The sequence below is a fragment of the Tympanuchus pallidicinctus genome, unplaced genomic scaffold, assembly GCF_026119805.1.
Source record: "Tympanuchus pallidicinctus isolate F22 unplaced genomic scaffold, pur_lepc_1.0 scaffold3, whole genome shotgun sequence".
In the NCBI taxonomy this organism is placed as follows: domain Eukaryota; kingdom Metazoa; phylum Chordata; class Aves; order Galliformes; family Phasianidae; genus Tympanuchus; species Tympanuchus pallidicinctus.
This window is the reverse complement of record NW_026294747.1, coordinates 29,388,038-29,401,187: the sequence shown is the minus strand read 5'-3', so window position 1 is coordinate 29,401,187 and position 13,150 is coordinate 29,388,038. Positions and strand designations below refer to the sequence as shown.

Genomic DNA, 13,150 nt, shown 5'->3' with positions numbered 1-13,150 from the left:
ATTTCTAGGACTGTCAGTGGCACCAACCATTTCTTCTTTCAACCATCAGTGAAATAGAAGCCTGCTGTATGCAACAATAAAGAACAATGTATCTATAAGCAGAGACAGAAATAATGTTACTAACTGTGAGAAATATGAGGGAGTTTTGCTAAACAAGCCTTGTGTGAGAAATGAACTTTACTGCTTCCTCAGTTAGCAGACAGAATGAAACGGAACGCAGAAACGGTGACACATATGTTCACATATTTTTCCTTGTTCTCATTTCTACAGCTTATGGTATGTATGTTTCATTCATACAAACATTTATTTTATGTAACAATAGCCCAAAATAGCTCCTTTTTTCTTTTTTTTTCTTTTTTTTTCTTTTTTTTAAAAAGGTTCCTATTTAGACTCTTGAGACGTCACAGGCCTTGAAAGGGCTTTCTCTGATCATATAGAGCTTTTTTATTCCAAGCAGGCTTACTCATTTCTATACATCCCTGGAAAATGTTTTTCTAATTTGTTATTAAAGATCTTCACTGACAGATCTTTACATCAGAGAGTTTATTTAAAATGTTATCCGCACACATGAAAAAAATATATTCCTATCTAAGTTATAATCTGTCCCACTGCAACTTGTTACATCACTTCAGGTCTACACTACTACATACTTCCAATTGCTATCAACTACATTAGTTATCCAGTCAGATACAGTGAGTGCAAACTGAAAAAAAAAAAAAAGTCAAAGCTTCAACACCTTCATGCTTTCACCTGTTGAAAACCTTCCCTCTCTGCAGCAGGAATTCCCTTATTTTCCTTATTTTCTTTGCTAACATTTCTTTACAAACCCATAGCACAATTAGTAGCGAAAAGTTAGTTAGAAAAGAGAGGTATTTTTAGCAACTCTTGTGTTAAGAGTCTTTGCATGCTGTCAAACTACTATTTTTGCACAGCAGAAGCTTGCACTGTTCCTTTTGTAACACCAGGATCACATCCTTTCTTCTACCTCCACTTTGAAAGAGCCCTTACGTGGTCAGAATTCTTGTGCATAATATTTCTTTTGTCTCATAAATAATAATAAAAAAAAAATTCATCATTTTCTTTGGGGGAAATTCCAATGAAATAGTAAATTATTTTGTTCATGTTTGTCCAGAGTTCCACAATGTTTTATTAGCAATTAACAAATCGTAACAGGAGCTATTTCTGAAGATTTTCCTTCTATCAACCATTTTACATGCTTTATGCGCTACTCAGTAAGCTCTTTTTAGCAGATCAAATTCAGTCTTTCAAATTTCAGTACTTTGTTTTAAGAAAATTTTTCCTCCTAATGTTTTCCCTAACCTTCACACTTGCCCTGGCTTTCCCACCAGAACATTACAGATCAGTACAGCAAAAAGCCAGAAAGTCAAAATAATGATGCCAAAGCTTTCCTATCATATGATTTTTCACTGTGAGTGAGAGAATTACAAAATACATGTATTGGAACAACAAACTAAAACATAGCTTTTCAAGACATGCTTTTGAAGACATAGTCCTCCTAAAAGAATATTTTACAATTTTATATATGAATTTTAGAATAGTCTAAACTTCTGTGCTGAATGCCAAAGATCACAAAGGAAGAGATTTATTATTTAATCACAAACGTTGAGAAAACTCAGAGCCGACCTTAAAGAAAAAACTGTTTAAATACATATCATACCTACTAACAGTATGTTAGAACAGTATGTTCCAATACAGTTTTCAGTAAATCTGAATTATACAACTTGCAGTATCATCTGAAGCATTTAAAACTTATAGTGCACTGAAGTTGCCAAAAAAAAAAACCTCTGAGAAGCAGATGGGCACAACTGCTGTTAAAATGCAGCCAGTTATAACGGAAAAGAATTGAGTCTGTCATACTTACAGAAAAAATGTTTGCCTATTTTCCTATTATTTAAGTTTAAAAACAAAACAAAACAAAACAAAAAACTATGGTTCTTTTAAAAAGATTTTATAACAGCATTGTTATTTCTATTCTATTTAAGAACATAATAATAAAAGAAAACAACATAATCTGGGCAACAATCAAATACAGAATTCCCAGCAGCAGTCTGCCTGAACCCTCTTTCTGTCTACAGCTCTTGTTACTGACTCACAAAACCAAGCTTGAATAAAATCTCAGTTGCTTTAAAAATAACAAGAAACTGCTTCAAGAAGAATTACAAATTTTCAAAAACATTCTAGCACTTTCTGAGCTTTTAAGACATTTCTTCTTCACATTTCATTAAGAGCATCATCAGCTATGTTTATTCACTGAAGAAGCACTCCTCACATTCACTACAAGGTCATAGTTCTAATGTAAGTATAAATTTAAATATAAATTGTAACACTTTAGAAAAAAAAAAAAAAAATCTCAGATCAGAAATCATTACTTCAAAGTCCCTGCTAGGAGCACAGAATTATTTGAGGCTTACAGCCTTCTATGCTTGATTACTCAAGTATCATTTTCTGAACATTGTTTTCACCAAATAAGGTGCTTTCTTACTCCAACATCCAATGAAGAATTTCCAAATTGCCATGATGTTTTTTTTCATTCTTGAATTGAAGCTTGAGATAACACATGTCCTAAGATTATTTCAAAATTTTACAATAAATGTTGCTCTACCTGCCCTGTGTACACAGAAGACTGAAGTGATTTGTAGCAGATGTTTGAAATCAAATGACCTAAATAATATCTTCATCTTTCATTTTTTAAGACAAAATTAAAGATTTTTAAATCTAATTATACAGCTGTACATTGTCACACCAACAGAATATTCACCATCTCTCGCTCTCAGAAGCTGGCTGCCTAGTCAGAAAAAAATGGGCTTTATAGTAGAGTATTTTGTACTCAGACATCCTCATTTGGACAAGCTTCAAAGCTGAGATTGTTCACCAAGGTGTTTGTACAGACAGCAGCAGCTAGAGGTAAATGTCATCCCTAATTAGTTAAACAAACAGCACTTCTCCTAGGCAGAAAATAATGTCAGCAATAATATAGTTATTTTTGGTGAGTTTTGTTACTATGATTAAAAAAAAAAAAAAAAAAAAGGCAGCCAAATGTCTTTGGACCATTTAATCCAATTCACAAAATATTCTCAGTATCTGATTGATAAAGCCCATTTAACTAGCGAGTGAAATAGATACTTTTAAGGCTCTGGGAGGGAGTTACAAATTCATTAGCATAACAACAGAGTAAAATAATGCACGCACCATCTCATATACATGCCAAAAGGAGTTCCCAGCAGAATTTAGAAGATTCAAATAATAACATTTTAATTTGCAAGTATTACATTTTAGCATTTGGTTCTATATAAAAGTGGTAGCCAACAACACAGGCTTTCCCAAAAGCAATTCTCTAAAGTGCGCTACAATGAAATGCATTAGGCAGTGGCGTATGCATTAGAAGGTGAAAAACAACAGGAAGGTGAGGAGCAGGGAGGAGCAATCCAGTTCACTGACAATGTGGGCACAGACCTGTACTAGTTCACAGAAACATGTGGCTACAGGTCTTGCAGCTGGGAGAGCTGCGGCATTCTCTGTGCTTGTGCACAGCCCTAATCCCTCTCCCTTAGTTCTCAGTGCCCATGCTTCTTTGGTCAGCAAATCTGTCATTTTCCACCTGAGTGCATTTCATACATGGGCTCACAGAAAGGCACTGAGACAGCAGCCTTTTGCTGTCAGTATGCTGGATGCTCATGGCTAGAGAACATGTGATGGAAGACAAAAATGTAAACCTTGTGTTCCCTCCTCTCAGAGACTTAAATAACTGAACAAAAGCAAAAAGATTCCTTAAAAATATGCTTTAGATAAAGCACAGAGCTTCAACTGACATATGCATTCACATTGAGTCAGCTAGAAAAACATATTAAAGAAGTCTAATATTTTCACAAGTAATCAGTCAAAAAGAAATGCAAGAAAGTTACACTTAGGTACCATTTAAATAACTAGGTAATGAAAAGTTACTGTGTCTTTTCTACTCTACATCTTCAGCCTAGCTGTAGAAAGGAGCACTGGCCACTAAACATGGATTCAAGACGCAAATTTTTTTCTTTAATATTAACAATCTCCTCTTCCTCTATAAAGTTTGCAAAAATGAAAAAGCTCAACTGTCAGCATTCATTAATCAAACACTAAAGTGTTGATTGAAAAGAGCTACAAAGAACACTCCTTCATCCATATAAAACTGCAAGTCATTATGTAACACGAAGAAGAAACATATGAAAGCTTCTCATCTTTTCTACTTATTGGCCCCTCAAAATGCACTCTCAGTGGTACCCTTAGACATTGTTATTCCCTTCCCAAATCAGAGCAGTACTGGTTTCCTTTGTCATTTAGACTTTCCTGAGTTACTGTTAAAACTGTTTTTTAAGTAGCTTATGAAACTGAACTTGTTACTTTATCCTTCTTTCTTGCAAGGGTTTTAGTTTATGTTTATACGCTTACAAAATTATAGGATTAAAATGCATAAAACACATAAGATTACTTAATAGATTGGATAGCAACACAAAAAATTAGCAAAAGAAAGAAAATTCCAACATTTTTTAAATATTTATAAATTCATTGCATAATGAGCTACATTTTAAACTCTGCCATAGCGCTATTCCCTATTTTTTCTCTCCTAATTTTAGACACAAGTTATATTTTTTAATTCTTGACTCCACTTAAAAATATTCAAGCAAAAGAGTTTTTAGAAAAGCCTGTACACAGTCTGAACAACACAGGACAAGCTGATACATTTTCCATACAATATAGACCTGAAGGCAGACAAACAACAGGAAACAAACAGGTTCTTGAAGACTTTTTCTCCTACCTTCCCTGACAGACTTCCCAAAATCATTCCAAGTTCTTCACACTGGTGAAACTTTTCAGAATCCCTTGGAAGATAGCTCTATTCATTTTCAGAATATAAATAGCTGTATCAATTGTTGCTTCCCAAGACAGACAATGGGGACTATGCACCACCACTATAAATCCTCCTGAGACACTTGTTTTTCATGCATGCAGTACTACCTGCTAGGTCATGCACTACTACCTGCTGGGTCAGAATGACATATGTGGTCCTTAAAGAACATTCTTTACATGATAAAAAGTACAGGAAACTAACAATCTTTCAGATCAAGTTGAAATTTAACAAAATTTCAACCTAAGCTAATTGAAGGACAAACAATACCATTTCAGAGATACAATTATATACCTAGCAGAAAGTAAATCCATAACATTTTCCATTAGCAAACACCAAGAAATTCTCTTAATCTCAGTAATTTTGCAGCTGTGTAACAATTTTAGAAAAAGGGAACTGGTTTCAAAATTATGTAAGACATCAAGTGAGAAGAGAAAGTATCTATATCTGAACTCTTTCTAGAAAGAAGCTGTACCTGGGCATTTATGGATAATTGCTTTTACATCTATTTGCAAAATAGGGCTTTTTGAAGAAATGTTGATTTCTGTAGTTCCCTTTAATTCTTCCCTTCATAAATAAATACACAATTCTTTCAGTGTCTGTTCTTTAATACATTGAAGATCAAAACAGGAAATATCTTTTAAAATAATTTTTTAGACCTTTTGGAGTAACACATCCTAATATCTTCATGAGTTCCCATCAGGTCCATACTCCTGATACAGAATACAGTTGAGATTAAATCTGTCATCTTTTACTGTATTTCTCACCTAACAGAAAAGAGAGGCTTTTGCTACAGAGAATTTCTAGCAATCCTACTTAACTAAGCAAGTTTAATAGCACCACAATCGCACCATTATTAATTTCAAAATAAATATAGATATGTTTACTGCCAGCCTGCAAACGGAATTATTCCCTCCTATATTCTCTCTTATCTGAAGTGAAGAAAACTTAAGTATGGAGTCTGTTCTGATATTTTCTTAAAAGAAGGAAACAGCAGAAATAAAAATCAAAGAGCTTTGAAATCTGCAAAAAATGGAACCGTTTTCACAAATTCTTATAGTCTAGACTCTTATCAGAAAATATATCAAAGTACTTTATAAAATGAAAATCATAACAGAATACAGAACCTGAAAAACAACGAAGTTGAATAAACTGCTGAGGTTTAAAATAAAACCTCCAGGTAGACCTCCTCTGCTGGAATTCAAAGTTCAAACTGTGAGGTGGGAAGGGAAGCTAAATGGAACGAAAGGAAAATCTAACAGAAAATGGTAGGAGCTGAAATGCAGGCTTGTATGAAACCTAAATGAAGATACACAATTTGCAACTACCATTGTGCTGTGGCTTTTTACAATGTAATTTCTTTATTCAGTGGTTCAGGTCTTTTTCTTACAAAATTATAAGAATGCCACCTGTAAAATCTAAGTCAGACAGAAGCAAAATACCCCAAAACTAACTTTAAGAATCTGATTTCAAAAATATAACAGAAGATGGCTAAAAATTAATTAGCCTGGAAAGGGAAAGGAAAAAGGCATAAAGAAGCTGGACACAGACTAAACGCTTACCTAGCACCAAGTCAAAGACGCCAGAAGACTTTTAAAAAGCTATTTCTACTTTTCAGTTTTGAAGTATATACACTCTTCCTTCAGTACTGTATATACTTAAATACTTTCTTAAACAGGACGTTTAAAATAATTTTAAAATACCCAAGGTCTAAACAAGATTTTCCTTTAAAAATAAAGCCAAAGAAATTGGCCTTTGAAATGAATAGCTTACACAGTACAGATTATTAAAGCCAAATCAGATGAGTATTTCTTTTAAAGTTGCATGCTGCCACTGAAGTTTTTAGAACATCACTTCACTTAAATGATATAGACAAACGTTCAAATGTATGCAATTAGTTGTTACTACAGTGAAGAAGTTGCATAGATGAACAAGGCAAATGGCAATGTTCACACCATTGCAATTGACTGGGGAATAAACCAGTGAAAAATGTTCCTTAGCTGCCTCCTATGACATGAGAGACAAGATCAGCCACCTCCAGGGTATATATGGCTAAGGGGGACCCTCTTGTACCCCTCTAAATACATCTGCATCCTCTGCTCCCAGTTCTTCTCTGAAATCCCTGCATACAAACGCAAGCATGGGGAATAACAGGAAGAATCAGATATCTGTTTGTGGTCACAGGGCCATGATCTCATTGCAATCACAGACACATGGTGGGACAGTCCCCATGACTGGAACCCTGTCATGGATAGCTATGTACTTTTTAGGAATGACAGGGTTGCAAAGCAAGGTGGTGAAGTTGATCTTTATATCAGAGAGCAACTGAAATGAATCAAGGCCCACCTGCGGATGAATGATGAACAAAAGGACAGCTTATGAATGAAAATTACGGGGCAGGCTAACACAAGTGACACTGTGGCTGTTTACTATCAGGCTGCCTTGATCAGGAGAAGGAAATTGACGAGGTCTTCTCCAGACTGCTGAAAGTACCCTCATGATCAGAGGCACTAGTTCTTGTCTGGAGCTTCAATCACCCTGATATTTTCTGGAAAAGCAACACAGCCAGGCATACAGACTCCAGGAGGTTCCTGCAGTGCACTGATGATAACTTTCTGATGCATGCCACAGAGGAGCTAATGAGGATTGATGTGCTGCTGGATCACGTTCTCACAAAGAAAGACTAGTTGGGGATGTAAAGGCTGTGGGCAGTCATGGCTGCAGCCAGTCACAGCTGCAGCAACCATGAGAAAATACAGTTCAGCATCCTGCATGGAAGAAACAGGGCAATAAGTAGGATTGTAACTCGACTGCAGGAGTGCCAACATCAACCTCTTCAAGTATTTACTTGGAAGCATCCTATGGGCTAGAGTATTAGAAGGTAAAGTTGTCCAAGAGAGCTGGTTAACACTCAAGCACCACTTCCTCCAAGCTAAGGATTAGTGCATCTCTTAGGGTAAGAAATCACACAAAAGTGGCAGGAGATATACACTGATATTCAAGGAAACCATGCAAAAACTCAAATGGAAGAAGAAAGTCTACAGAATGAGGAGAAAGGGGTCTAGTCACTAGGGAAGAATACAAAAAAGTTGTAGGGCATGCAGGACACAAGAAGAAAGGCTAAGGCCAAGGGATTAAGTCTGGTAAGGGAGGTCAAAGACAACAGGAAGGTTTATTTAAGTATATCAATAGCAAAAAGATGAACAGGGAAAATGGGGGCCTGAGTGGGGTGGGTGCCCTATTAAGAGAGAACAGTGAGAAAGCAGAATTACTGAACACCTTCTTTGCTTCAATCTTTACTGAAGAGACTGCCCCTTCGAGGTAGAGAAAGGAAGACTTCACCTCAGTCAAGGAGGGTCTGGTTAGAGATCATCTCTGCAAACTCAATGTGCACAAATCCATAGGCCCTGGTGGGATGCATCCATGAGTGCCGAAGGAGTTACCAGAAATGACTGCCAAACTATTCTCCATCTAATCTATGAAAGGACGTGGAAAGCAGGAGAGATGCCTGAAGACTGGAATAAAGACAATGTCACTCCAGTCTTCGAAAATGGCAGGAAGAAGGACCCAGGAAACTACAGGCCACTCAGCCTCACCTGAAGGTTATAGGAGCGGTCAACACGGATTCATTTAAACAAGGGAAAATCATGATAGACCAATCTGATAATGTAATTGATTATGAAAGTATGCAAATGTCAAAATTATTTCTTAGTGAGATATGAAATTCTCTTACTAAAGAGGTTATACTTTTCATGCATCCCAGAAAAGCACCTTGTTCACACAAACCTCTTAGCTAACAGGAACAGATGGGTCTAGCCAGATACAGGCACGATGGTGCATTGTGGTACAGTAGAACATATTGATTCCCATACCTCTGGCAGAAGGGAACCAGTCAAAATTAGTTTTAGACTAAAAATATTTTGCTACTTCTCTTTAGAAAAAGAATATTGTTTTGAGAGGTTTTTTTTCATATTTTATGCATGGCAAACAATAGCAGCTTTGCAATAACTTTGTTGTATACATTAAAATCAATTACATAGGCTTACTGCATGTCATTTTTATGCCAGTGGATTAATTACAAATTCCTGAAAACAGTAGCTTATAATGGAAGTGCTGACATAAAGTTAAGTACAGCAGCAAATGTTCTGCTATTATGAAGTTGTTATGGCAACTAGAAGGATCGAGTTGGGCAAGACAGAGTGAGCACAAGCAATGCTTAATCCTTGATACCACCACCAAAAAACTCTTCTAAAATTTGTGTTCACAATATTACCATTCCTACCTTCACTATAAGCAATTCAGCTGCAAAACTTGCCTCAATACAGGTGTATGTGTACGGAGGGCAGTGTAGGGAATGTTCCAGGTCCAGTGTAAAATTAAAGACAAATGAAATGCAAGGTCATATTCCACCTGGTGTACACAAATACGAATAGCTTAAAGAAACAGATGGAGTTACAAGACACCTAGACAGCATCTGCTTAGCAAACAGTTACCAGATATAAGTTGACAAAAACGCAGTTACGCAAAAATGTTCACTCCTCAATAGTGGAGTTAACAGTATAAAATGTGTCTGTATTATATCTGTTCACAAATAATCATCCATTAATAAAAACATGTTTGAATAATGGGCCATGGATTTGTGTGGGTTTTTTTAAACCACTTATTCTTGCTAGTTCTGTAATGAGGTGAAAGCAGAAAACTTAACAGTGATTCTGATATTTAAATAATGAGAAAAAACATAACAGGGCACTCATTTTAATAATGCATTAAGTAGAACTTAAAAAACATGTTAGCTAAATTCTGCACTTTAATTACCTGTCTCAAAAAATCGTTTTATATTTTAATTGCAAGAATTATCCTAGCAAAACTTCACTGAACCAGGTTTCCAACAAAATGTTGTAGCGATAAAATCAAGCCCTAGAAATACTGTTAGAATCCTCTTTATTATACAGATTCTGTCCAAGTATGTATAACAATACTTTCATTATAAAAGTGGAGAAATTATTTCCCTCTCTGCCACAAGGATTTCATCTCAAAGCCACCCAAACTCAAATCTAACCTCGACTACCCAACTTAACTCTAGAAAACAAAGCCTTCAGATACCTGACGTGACAAGAATTGTGCTCCATTTTACAATGAACAGCCTCTTTAAGAAAGTACAAATTCTTGTTTTCACTGGGAGCAAGCAGATATTCATGTTGAATTCAAAATAATTTTAAGATTCAGGTTTTCATATTTCTAACTTTCACTTAAAGATTACTCAATGTTAATTATCTAGTTTATTACAAAAAAAAAAAAAACCAAAAAAAACCCAAAAACTTTTGAAGACCGCTTTCACTTACATAAGCATTTATTGTTTGTTTACTTATTTTTGGAAATACACAATGTAGTACTACATGTTTCGCAGTTCTACACGTGAATTTAATAAGTGGGAAAAAAATAATATAATCTACCAGAGAAAGAGAATTACGTAATCTGTATGATAAACAATTACTGATATGAAGTCACAACAAAACAATACCCTAACCTGTCCACTTCACCCCCCCATGCACAGAGGAAAAAAAAAAAAAAAAAAAGAAAGATAAAAAGGAAGAAAAATAATTTTGCTCACAAAAGCAACGACTGATTGCAGGCAACAAAGAAGTACCAATAATGAGGACATTTTTTCAGAATATAAGTTCTTCAGCAGCTTTTGAAACCTGATCAATACACCGCTTTTCTCTGAAAAGTGACCACTGCACTTAGCAACTTGTGTGAAACAGGTAATCATACAGACCTGTGAATGCTGAATGATAACACTCAGCAAAAAAGATAAGAATGGGATTTTGATTTACATAGCTTTTTGTCCGGTAAATGGTAACTACGTGACATAATTCTCAGAAAAGGAAAATGTTTAGAAGTATTCCCTAACAGTATGCATTCTTCTAATATTTTTCAAATTTGTTTGCAGTTCTAACATTAGCTGTTCCATACAGAATATTTTTTAGAATCATTTCACTGAGTTATGCATCTACTGACCATTCAGTTTCACTAGAAAAAGTTTTTTCCTGATATATTTAACAAACCATTTCTATGCAGGGGGAAACAGGGACTTTCAGACTAAAAGAATCCATTAATACTAATCATATGTGGAAAACAAGTGCAGACCACAGCGCATGGCTTTATATTGCTTAAAACCTATCACCTTTGATGCTATAAGATTTCAAATCTCCTTGAGATCGCCATGAAATTTCAGCAAGCTTTCACACACAATTATAAATGCAAATATATATATATATATATTTTAATATTATTTGCTCAATTCTTAAGCAACACCTAAAAAGCAACACTCTCAAAGGAAATATTATTCACTTTACGTTTGATTTTCAGGTGCACAGTTTCAATACTTTGCTATTCAAAGCTACCTAGTAGTAATTTTGAGGCTTCTGGCTATTTGTGTACATTCATGAATGTTTCAGTTTAATACCAGTGAAAAACCAAAAGATAACTGAAACAGCTGTCTGTTCAAGAACTATATGACTTGTCTTCACTACATAACAACATTCACTTTTCTGTAATGAGACCTTAATATAGAAAACTGAATGGCTGTCAACTAAGTCAAGTGAAGCACACAGTCCCCTATGATTCCTTATTCCTACCCTGAAGGTATGAAAACGGAAGTCTTAACTGACCTTATTTTCCTATGCAGAATCCTTCATATGCCATTCTGTGAGTGCAAGATAACCAAATTCTGCAAGGATTACGCATGTATTACAGTGCAGATTGTCACTTACTATATAACCAGTCACAAGAAAGAATACAGGTACTAAGGAGTTTACAGTTGTGTATGCTTGAAAATTTTGCCACTTGAGATACAACAGTCTCCACTGGACATGGTTATTCCCATCCTTTCGATACATAGTTTGGATACAGCTTATTCCTGTTGTAACTTGACCAAAGAGAAAAGACTTTCAGAGTGCCAAGCTGAAAACATGATTTCTCTTCTTTGTGCTACATTCAAGGTTGAAAATTTTCACCTTTGGAAAACTTAGGAGTTTGAATTTTTAACACAAAAGATCTCCTCAGACTCAGGCCTGATATCCAGCTACCAGAATCACTGCCACATCCTAACTTTGTAACAGTCTGCTTTTATTCATTTTACCCTAATCTCCAGGTGACTTAGTTTCTGCTAAGAGGGAAAAAAAAAGAGGTTTCATACATAAAGTACGTATGTCCACAGGCATGTCTATAAGAAACGCTTGATTACTTCACACTTGAAGACTACTTTATGGGATAATTACAGAGTAGATGCTTGAGTTCTCTGCAATGCAATTTACAAAAAGGAGGCAAGGTGAGGGCAATGACTGCCTTTATTTCCGAAAGACTAAGAATACCAACTGCATAAAGTTACTTCATTGCTGCAAAAGATTGCGCCTTGTCATATTCCAACTATCTGAAAGGGTTTCATAACAATCAGTACCTTCATAAAATATCCTAATAAATTTGGGGCACACTCAGTTCAGTTTAGGCTGTTAACTCAGATATGCACTGTATGCTAAATCACGAGACAGAAAGTGTTAACATTATTTCAGAAAATGAGCATGCCTCATTCCTTGCTTTCAGCATGGACTTTACATCATGTACTCATTGTATCCTTGGCAACTTAACTCCTGATCAAAACGGACAAGATTGACAACTTAGATTTAAAGTTACAGCCATCATGTGCTACTAGGCTCGAACTTTGACAGGAGTGAGATTATCAAACCAAAAAAAAACCCCTCTATCCAGACATTCTGCATTGCTTCATTACAAGGAAGATGAAGATAACTTGGAGAAGTGCCAAATATTGCATTAATTCCCCACAGTCTATATGCGTTGCCCCTAATGTCAGTAAGGTAAATAAGATTTTACCTATATTCTTTTAGGACAGATTTATGAAAGGCTTACACTATAATGAAGTGATTTTTTTCAAAATATGTATAATTTCCTATGCATGGGTCTCGAGAAAGTGGCTAATTAACATTAAATCAGACGAATTTCTAAACTAAATGGAAATAGTTTGATAAGACAGAAGGCCACTGTTTAATACAAAATGCACAATGAATTCAAACATCTTTTTCACAAACATTGTCCTTTCAAAAATGCCTTTAAAAGAATTAAGGTTTCAGGAATGAGGAAGAGAAAACAATAAAACTCCTGGGAATGTGTAGGTTTAATCCATACTATAAGTTATAAATGAAAAATCAGAGAACTAGAACCAGGTTCCCTAAC

The 13,150-nt window shown here is 35.3% G+C and overlaps 1 protein-coding gene across 2 annotated transcripts in view; it reads right to left on the bottom strand.

Moving 5' to 3' along the window:
- Positions 1 to 13,150, bottom strand: part of AVEN (apoptosis and caspase activation inhibitor) — a 103,628-nt gene that overhangs the window by 46,500 nt on the left and 43,978 nt on the right. The gene's annotated exons all lie outside the window — the stretch shown is intronic.